Source organism: Canis lupus, chromosome 3, assembly GCF_011100685.1.
Source record: "Canis lupus familiaris isolate Mischka breed German Shepherd chromosome 3, alternate assembly UU_Cfam_GSD_1.0, whole genome shotgun sequence".
Classification (NCBI taxonomy): domain Eukaryota; kingdom Metazoa; phylum Chordata; class Mammalia; order Carnivora; family Canidae; genus Canis; species Canis lupus.
The window spans coordinates 57,125,864-57,134,958 of NC_049224.1; the positions used below are offsets into that span (position 1 = coordinate 57,125,864).

At 45.8% G+C, this 9,095-nt stretch overlaps 1 pseudogene; it reads left to right on the forward strand.

Annotated features, from left to right (window-relative positions):
* On the forward strand, positions 8,262-8,722 carry LOC100686781 (cytochrome c oxidase subunit VIIIA (ubiquitous) pseudogene; annotated as a pseudogene).

Sequence of the window (9,095 nt, forward strand, 5' to 3'; positions counted from 1 at the left end):
GAGAGATGCTTAACCAGATGATTTTGCATTCACACGTAGCAGTGTTGTGAGCCACCACAAGTAGATTTCCAAAAGATATAATGACATGCACAAATGGCGCAGGGTACAAACAAGATCCTGAGTAAGTGTAGGATGTGCTTCTAATGTGATGTGTATCTATGTGCACATTTTATGCTTAGAAAGCACATATGTGAAAGAAATCAGGTTGCAAAATGAAATAGTATAATCCCACTTTTAAAAAACACATGCATTTTAAAAACTGGAAAATCATGAATGAAATTATTAGCAGCATGTCTGGATTTGTGGAAATTTAGAGACTTTTTTACCCATTCTTTATTTACCCTATACTTTTACAAAGTCTATAACTGAGTTGAGGAGGGAGAAACATGACTTTAACAATTTCCAGAAACCCAAGGCTTCCCTGTGTGTCAGAAAAAAAATAGGAAACAAGGTGCATTGATCAGGGAACCCAATGGTGACACCTAAGTTCATCCTGATTTAATCTCTAGCACAGAGGCAGAGGCAGCCATTCTAGACAGATTCAAGATGGCGCATGATAGGCTTCTCTAAGCTGTTCCAAGTTCACGGCTGGAAGGCAGTGTCTACACAGCCTGAAGTTCTTCCCATGGGGGCTTTACTCCTTTGCTCCCCTTCACTCCCAGGCAGCCACCCAAGCCCTCAGCAGCCTCTCTGCTCTGGGGCTTGTGTTCTCCTTCCATCCTTCTCGACCCAAAGAAGCTCAGTGGTCTCATGCTGTCCTGTCACTTGTGCTACAGTCTTCCTGAATGAGAGCACATCTCTCAGGCTTTGCATCTCCAAGCTGCCTTGAGAACCCTTCTGTTCACCCACTCACATTTTGAACATGTGATCTTCAGTTCAGGGAAGTTATCGCGCATTTCAAAATTTATGTTTCTCTACTGCTAGGTCAGAAAAGAAAACAAAAACTCAACTCACCTCCCATGACAAACCTCCAATCACAGAGCCTAGCTACAAATTTTTCACAGAAGCAATGACCCAGAGACAACTTGTCCCAGTTCACGTGGGTTTTCCGGGTTATTAGAGAAAATCCCACATCTTGGTAAGGCCCTTCTGTTCCAGAAAAATCAGGACAGGTAGGTGGTCACCCTAAGGAGGGTCTGAAATCTTTTGGTAATAGTACAGGGCACCCCCTCTGAAGCTCAGAAAAGGCAGATCCCTTCCTCCACAGTTCTTCCCATCTCAACCCCTGACCCCATGGCCATATCACGTCCAGAGGGACCCCTCCCTGCAAGGGAATGCAGAGAGCATCCTTCTTCTTCTTCTGACCCCTGGTTCTCTCAGACACCTACCTTCATGACCCTTTTTTGACTCAATATCCAAAATGAAAACCCTGCTCACTAAAGCAACAGGAGTCACACTGCTATTCTAACAGAGAATCTGCTCTAACATCTTCTGTGACAAACCAGTGGCTCTCATTCTTCAGGAACCGGAAGTATGGAGCCAGTGTAAGAGCTGTGACTTCGCACAGCCTCTGACACCTGCCCCCGAGTGGTGGGGGGTGGGGGGGAGTTGTCCATCAGTCGGGGTTCTGCAAATTCTCCAAACCTGACTCCAGGGATCTCAGTGGAGTTGGCTGATCAAGTCCACAGCCAGGTCGTGGGAAGGCAGCCAACCTCAGAGAAGACTGGCCCTTGAACTCTCTCTCTCTCTCTCTCTCTCTCTCTCTCTCTCTCTCTCTCTCGGTCGTTATGTTGGTTTCATTCTCTTCACATTCATTGTCACATGGGCCAGAGCACTCTGACACTAAGAAAAGCAAGCCTCTCTCTCCCAGATCCCATCGGAAAAAGCCCATTGGAGGACTTTCTCTGGCTGAGATCATATGTTCATCCCCTTGGCCAGGAGGTCATGCTCTCTTACCACAGGACAAAAGAAAGAACCAAACAGACAAAAGCATAGATGTCCACTACAGTCCTGTCGAACACAGCTCATGTTCACACGGGTCCCTGAAAATATGGCCTCAAACCACGCTTTCCGGCTACAGTCGACCCAGAAGCACGAGGTCGGATCAGATCTTTTTTTTGTATCATCTTACAAATATCCACGATCCTGTTATCTCTGCTCCACACTCACACATCCCTCCTCAACAAGACATAAATCTGTGCAACTGAGTCATTTCTCACAACATTATTTGTCAAGAATGCTGAGTATTTATCCGAACAAACTGAGTTGTAGAGTAACTGGAAGTTCTGCCGCAGATCACACCACACGCTCACCTTCCTTCCCTGGATCCTGACCAACACAGGGCGCGACCCTGCCTTATTAAGCATTCAGGACTATGTCTTGCCTTCCCACAAACTCAGATGTCCTTAACCTTGGAAAGCACACACCTCTAAAAATGACAACAAAGAATAAAGATGAAAGATGCCAGAGCAGGGTGACATGAACTGCTCCCCTGCCTTCCAGGCTAGAGGGAGAAAGAGGAGGCCAAGAGGGGTGGGGAGCAGCCTGAGAATCCACACCAACAGCCTCCACTTTGGAGTGAAGTTGACGGACCGAGTTGGGGCACAGCCTGGGGAAGCGCGCAGTGGGGCCCTGACCGAGGGAGCCCCCCGCTAGCTGGGCAGCCAGTGGAAAGGGGACGGTGGCTGAGGGCTGTTCACACCAGTCTCCAGGGCTCTGGGCTGAGCTGGAAGAAGGATATGAAGGTCAGAGATGGGTCTCCTACCTCCCGGGAAATGGAGGCGCACCCCCGTGTTTGGAAGGTGAGCCTGGAGCTGTACAGGAAACTATTTCAGATCAAAGGCAAGGGCTGCCCACGCCTCTCTGATGTGTCCTCTCTACACACGGCGCCCTCAGGCCACAGGAAGGCAGGCGGTGACACTGGAGCAGTTCTCAGGCAGCAGCCATGACAGGAAGGCCCACAGGCCCAGATGAGTCTGGACGGGAAACAAGTTTGGGACAAAATGAAAGTGATACTTCTGACATACACCTAAGCCAGCTATTCTCACAGGTGCATTCTCCCAGCATGTGCATTCTTCTAACCTTCCAACAAAGAACACGTCATCCTATTCCAGAGCCACAACTACTGGGAAAGAACAGCACCAAAAAAAGGAAAATTCAAGGAGGCACAAATTCAAGTGACCTCACAGGCCAAGCAGGTGACTAAAATGCATGACCCTGACTGAGCAAGATGACCGGTGTGCACACTTGCTAGCACCGGCCCTGGGGACTGCAGAGCGTGGCCAGTGAGTGCTCAGGTGACTGCCCTCCACCCCAGCTGGTCCACCACATGGAAACCCAGGTTCACTGAAACAACTGGCTTTTCAAGAAAAGCTGAGCGATGGTTTGACTCCCCCAATTCTGAGACACTCTGGGGCCAAAAAACTTTGTGGGCCGCCTAGATGTGGATGATGACCCATTAGTTTCCAGACTCCTCCCCACTGACCCTGTACTTAGGAATAGTGCTCTGAAGTCTTTTTTAAAAGTCAGCAAATATGTTTTCTTAATGACCAAGGGGGACCCATCCTTAGACCAAAATGTAGTTCGATATTGGGAAATCTATTAATACATTAACAGGTCAATGGAGAGAAAGCATAAGAATATTGTAATGGGCCCTTCACAAATTCCAATATGCATCCTTGATTTCTTTAAAGATTTTATTTATTTGGGGATCCCTGGGTGGTGCAGCGGTTTGGCACCTGCCTTTGGCCCAGGGCGCGATCCTGGAGACCTGGGATCGAATCCCACATCGGGCTCCCGGTGCATGGAGCCTGCTTCTCCCTCTGCCTGTGTCTCTGCCTCTCTCTCTCTCTCTATCATAAATAAATAAATTGAAAAAAATTTTTTTTAAAGATTTTATTTATTTATTTATTTATTTATTTGAAACACAGAGAGAGGCAGAGATACAGGCAGAGGGAGAAGCAGGCTCCCTGTGGGGAGCCCGATGTGGGACTTGATCCCAGGACCCGGGGATCATGCCCTGAACCAAAAGCAGATGCTCAAGGGCTGTGCCACCCAGCTGCCCCCACATCTTTGATTTTTAAAACTAAATAGCCCTTAGTAGAACAGACATGCTCACATTTCCTAGACTGCTCAGGACTTTTGCTATGTGAAGAAAAAACATACAAAGATATTGACTTGCATATCTGAAAAATCCAGGTGTCTCTTTGCTTTACATCTGGCTGGACACCAGCATTTAGCACAGGTCAGCCTTGACTGATTTGCCACCACTCACCTCGGCTCCTCTTTTCATGTTGGGTCCTTTCTCCCCAACTGCAGGCGGCTTTTTCCTCACAGCCCAGAAAGAATAGTGGGAGTTGCTCTGGTTGAATTTATGCTTAAAATGAATGTGCGGCCAACTTGTGGGTAGCAGGAAAACAAAAGGTCTCTCCCTGTGATTTCAACAGCAGAGTCCCAAGATGGATTCTAATCTGCTCAGCTAGGAACACATGCATGCAGCTGTAAATTCTAGATCTGATAAGGAGCTCTTATCTGGAATTATATAGAGAACTCTTAAACTCAATAATAAAATGACAACCTATTTAAAAATTGGGCAAATGATCTAAATAGACGTTTCTCCAAAGAAGATAGACAAATAGAAAATGAGCCCACGAAAAGATGTTCAATATCATTAGCCATTGAGGAAATGAGAACCAAAACCACAAAAGAACACCTCTTTACACCCATTGAAATCAGAAAGAGAGGGGTACCTGAGTGGCTCAGTGATCCTGGGGTCCTGGGATCGAGTCCCACATTGGGCTCCCTGCAGGGAGCCTGCTTCTCCCTCTGCCTATGTCTCTGCCTCTGTCTCTCACAAATAAATAAATAAAATCTTAAAAAAGAAAAGAAAAGAAAAAGCCTTGTCAACCTGATTGAAAAGTGGGCAAAGGGTGGGACACTTCATAGAAAAGTAGACTCAAATGACCGAATAAGCAAATGAACGTGTTCAACCTCATTTGTAACTTTTTAAAAAGAAAACTTTTAAAAATGAGATGCCATTTTTTATCCTTCATATTAGCAGAAAATGCCAACGCTAGCAAGGGTGTGCAGGCATTGGCACTCATCGCGGTGTGTGTGTGAACTGATGCAACATTTTGGAATGGCACTTGAGCAATAGCTACCCACATTTCGTGTGTTCGTGAAACCATGCATGTTCCACAGCTAGGAAGTTACCTTACAGTGACACAGACCAAAGGTTACCAAGATATGTAAGAATGCTCGTGGCAAAACTGCTGGTTATAGAAAAAAATAAAACCAAGCAAAACAAAACAAATGGGACCAACCAAAGAATCCAGAGGCAAGGGGCAGACGATGAAGTGATGCACTACATCCTCTACTCCCTGAGCCACACCAGCGTCACCTCTGCCTGGAATGTTCCAAAAGCCTTGACATGGCTCTTCATGCATCCTCTTGTGTCCCCCTACTTTGCCCAAGTTCAACCCTCATTCTGTAGCTAGGGACATCTTTTAGAATGCAAATTTGATTACTTTACACATATGCACATTCTGCTTGATTCCCTTCCAAAGGCTTGCCACTGCTCCAAGATAAAGCCCAAACTTCTTTTTTTTTAAGATCTTATTTATTTATGCATGAGAGACATAGAGAGAGAGAGAGAGAGAGAGGCAGAGACATAGGCAAAGGGAGAAGCAGGCTCCATGCAGAGAGCCCGACGTGTAACTGGATCCCCAGTCTCCAGGATCATGCCCTGGGCTGAAGGCGGCGTTAAACCGCAGAGCCACCCGGGCTGCCCAAGCCCAAACTTCTTATTGTGTGGCCTACAAGGTGCTGCCATGGTCTGACCTGCCTGTCCCTCCAGCCTTATCTTGGGCAGGCTCCAGTCTCCACTTCCCTCCCTCATACAGTACTGGCCCCCACCCCTGGACGTTTGCACATGCTATTCCATATGCTTAGAATTGGTCTGTTTGTTTGTTTGTTTAAATTTTCCTCTGGGTTTCTTTGTGTGTGTGTGTGTGTGTGTGTGTGTGTGTGTGTGTGTGTTTGTGTCTAAAGTCATATTCTTTACTTTATACTTTCCAATATTTAAGAAAAAAATAAATGAAATGCTATAAAGAATCTTAAAGCAACATTATTCCTATTGTTTGCTTGGCCTTTCCCCAAAGCATCACATTCTGACATGATCCTAAATTGCTTATTGTTCAAACAGACAACTTTTCATCTGTCTGTATTTACTAATGATCAATAATGAGGGTGTCTGCTTGATAAGAACATTTCATTCCTTTTTTATTTTCACAGAAAAGGAACTCAGCTGGCAGATGCCTCCTTTGCAGGCCTTCTGGCCGATCCCACATATGTTAGGCACTGGAAACAGGACAAACCTTACACTGGAATCACAATCCCTCTGATTGCGCCTGTCCAGACAATCTCCAATCAAACCCCCAGATATTCATCTCCTTACTGGCTACTTTGTCTGCAAAGCAAATTTTTCTAAGTTGTATTATGGTTTCTTCTTGACAATATACCACCAGAAAAAAAATAAGGGGATGAGTGCCAGAAGTAATAAAAATCCTGTTTAATAACTTGGCCAGTCTTGGGATCCCTGGGTGGCGCAGCGGTTTGGCACCTGCCTTTGGCCCAGGGCGCGATCCTGGAGACCCGGGATCCAATCCCACATCGGGCTCCCGGTGCATGGAGCCTGCTTCTCCTTCTGCCTATGTCTCTGCCTCTCTCTCTCTCTCTCTGTGTGACTATCATAAATAAATAAATTTAAAAATTAAAAAAAAAATAACTTGGCCAGTCTTTAAAAAAAATCATGTATTTAAAGAAAAATCAAGAGAAGAGAAATACTAAAGATTAGAGCAGAACTCAATGAAAGAGAAACCAGAAGAACAGTAGAACAGATCAATGAAACTAGGAATTGGTTTGTTGAAAGAATTAATAAGATAGATAAACCCTTAGCCAGACTTATTAAAAAGAAAAGAGAAAAGACTCAAATTAATAACACCATGGATGAAAGAGGAGCGATCACAACCAATGGCAAGGAAATACAAATGGATTTTAAGAACATATAATGAGCAACTACATACCAACAAATTAGGCAATCTGGAAGAAATGGATGCATTCCTGGAAACTTCTAAATTACCAAAACTGAAACAGGAAGAAATAGAAAGCCTGAACAGGCCAATAACCAGCAAGGAAATTGAAGCAGTCATCAAAAACCTCCCAAGAAACAAGAGTCCAGGGCCAGATGGCTTCCCAGGGGAATTCTATCAAACGTTTAAAGAAGAAATAATACCTATTCTACTGAAGCTGTTTCAAAAGATAGAAATGAAAAGAAAACTTCCAAACTCATCCTGTGAAGCCAGCATTACCTTGACTCCCAAAACCAGACAAAGACCCCATCAAAAAGGGGAATTATAGACCAATACCCGTGATGAACACGGATGTCAAAATACTCACCAAGATACTAGTCAATAGGATCCAACAGTACATTAAAAGGATTATTCACCACGACCAAGTGGGATTTATTCCTGGGATGCAAGGGTGGTTCAACAACCACAAATCAATCAACGTGATACGTCACATTAATGAAAGAAAAGACAAGAACTATGATCTGGGGCTCCTGGGTGGTTCAGTGGTTGAGCATCTGCCTTTGGTTCAGGTCATGACCCCAAGGTCCCGGGGTCATGAAGTCCCACATCGGGCTCCCCACAGGGAGCCTGCTTCTCCCTCTGCCTGTGTCTCTGCCTGTCTCTCTGTGTCTCAAATAAATAAATAAATAAATAAATAAATAAATAAATAAATGGAGGCCCTTTTGATGTTTAAATATGAATTATAAGGAAGTAGAATGCTGTACTCAGCAAGAAATCTTGGCTTTCTCTGGCCAACCGAGAAAGAATTAGGGAGACAGCCGTTTATTGATCCCCCATGTCCACCACCGCTAGAGACACAGAGGGGAGTGGAGGCAGATTCTCTGCCTGTCTGGTCCCTACTGTCCTGTGCTCATTGTCCAGCACAGACAATAATTACCTGATAGTAGACTGAATAGGGAGCAAATGGATGGTGCCGGATGGTGGATTCATACAGATTGGTGTTAATTGGCCTGTTGTTAGTTCCAAAGAACAAAGAACAAAGGGGCTGCTGAACGAGTGAGTGGGGGGGTGAGGGGTGAGGGGCCTCAGCGAGATGGCCCGGTCTTCAGAAAGTGACCATAACTCTAGCTGACAGCCTGGATGTTGGTCAGATGCCCAGAGCCAAACAAAATAAAACTAGGTGCAAAACAGCACACACAATGCGATCCCACCTACGTTTAAAAAGTGTTTTGGAGTCATTCTGTGCGGTCATGTCTGTGCTGATGCCGCAGCTGCTGAGGGGCCTAACAGGCCTCACCCAGCGGCTCCCGGTGCAGCGTGCCCAGATCCATTCCAAGCCGCCGTGGGAGCAGCTCAGGACCATGGATGTTGCCGTTGGGCTCACCTCCTGCTTCCTGTGTTTCCTCCTGCCATCGGGCTGGGTCCTGTCACATCTGGAAAGCTACAAGAAGCGGGAGTGAAGGGGGCTGTCCTGTCCCTCACCCTGTGACCTGACCACCCCTGGCCTGGCCTGATCATGTCTACTGCATTCCTGGCCGGCCTTCCATGGATCATGTCCTTCAGTTACAGTGACCTCTTCTACAATCATGACCTCTTGATTTCTCCATGGTGACATCCTGGGACCAAACATTTTGGTTTATAAGGCCCCACTCAGTAGGGCCCTCCTTGTCACAATAAAATCTATTTAAACCTTGAAAAAAAAAAGTGTTTTGATTGCATATAAAATTATGGAAAGAAATAGAAGAATCCGGTATAGTTTTTGATTTCAAGACACAAGACCGGTAAGTGAGCCCCCACAACCTAGGGAGGGAGGTGGGGGGGCGGGAACCAAAAGTATTTTATTTTTTATTGTATGCCATTCTGTATTTTTCATGTTGACATGTTTACCATGAGCATGTATTACTTTTATGATTTATCAAAGTAGCTCCATCTTCATAACTCTCTGGAAAGACGTGGCCTTTCTCCTGGACTTTCCATGCTGGAGAAATCCACTACGGTGCATCTGGAGTGTGACGGCCAGGCCGGGGCTGCCCTCCCACCGGGGACGTTCCCCACCCCGGGAATGGT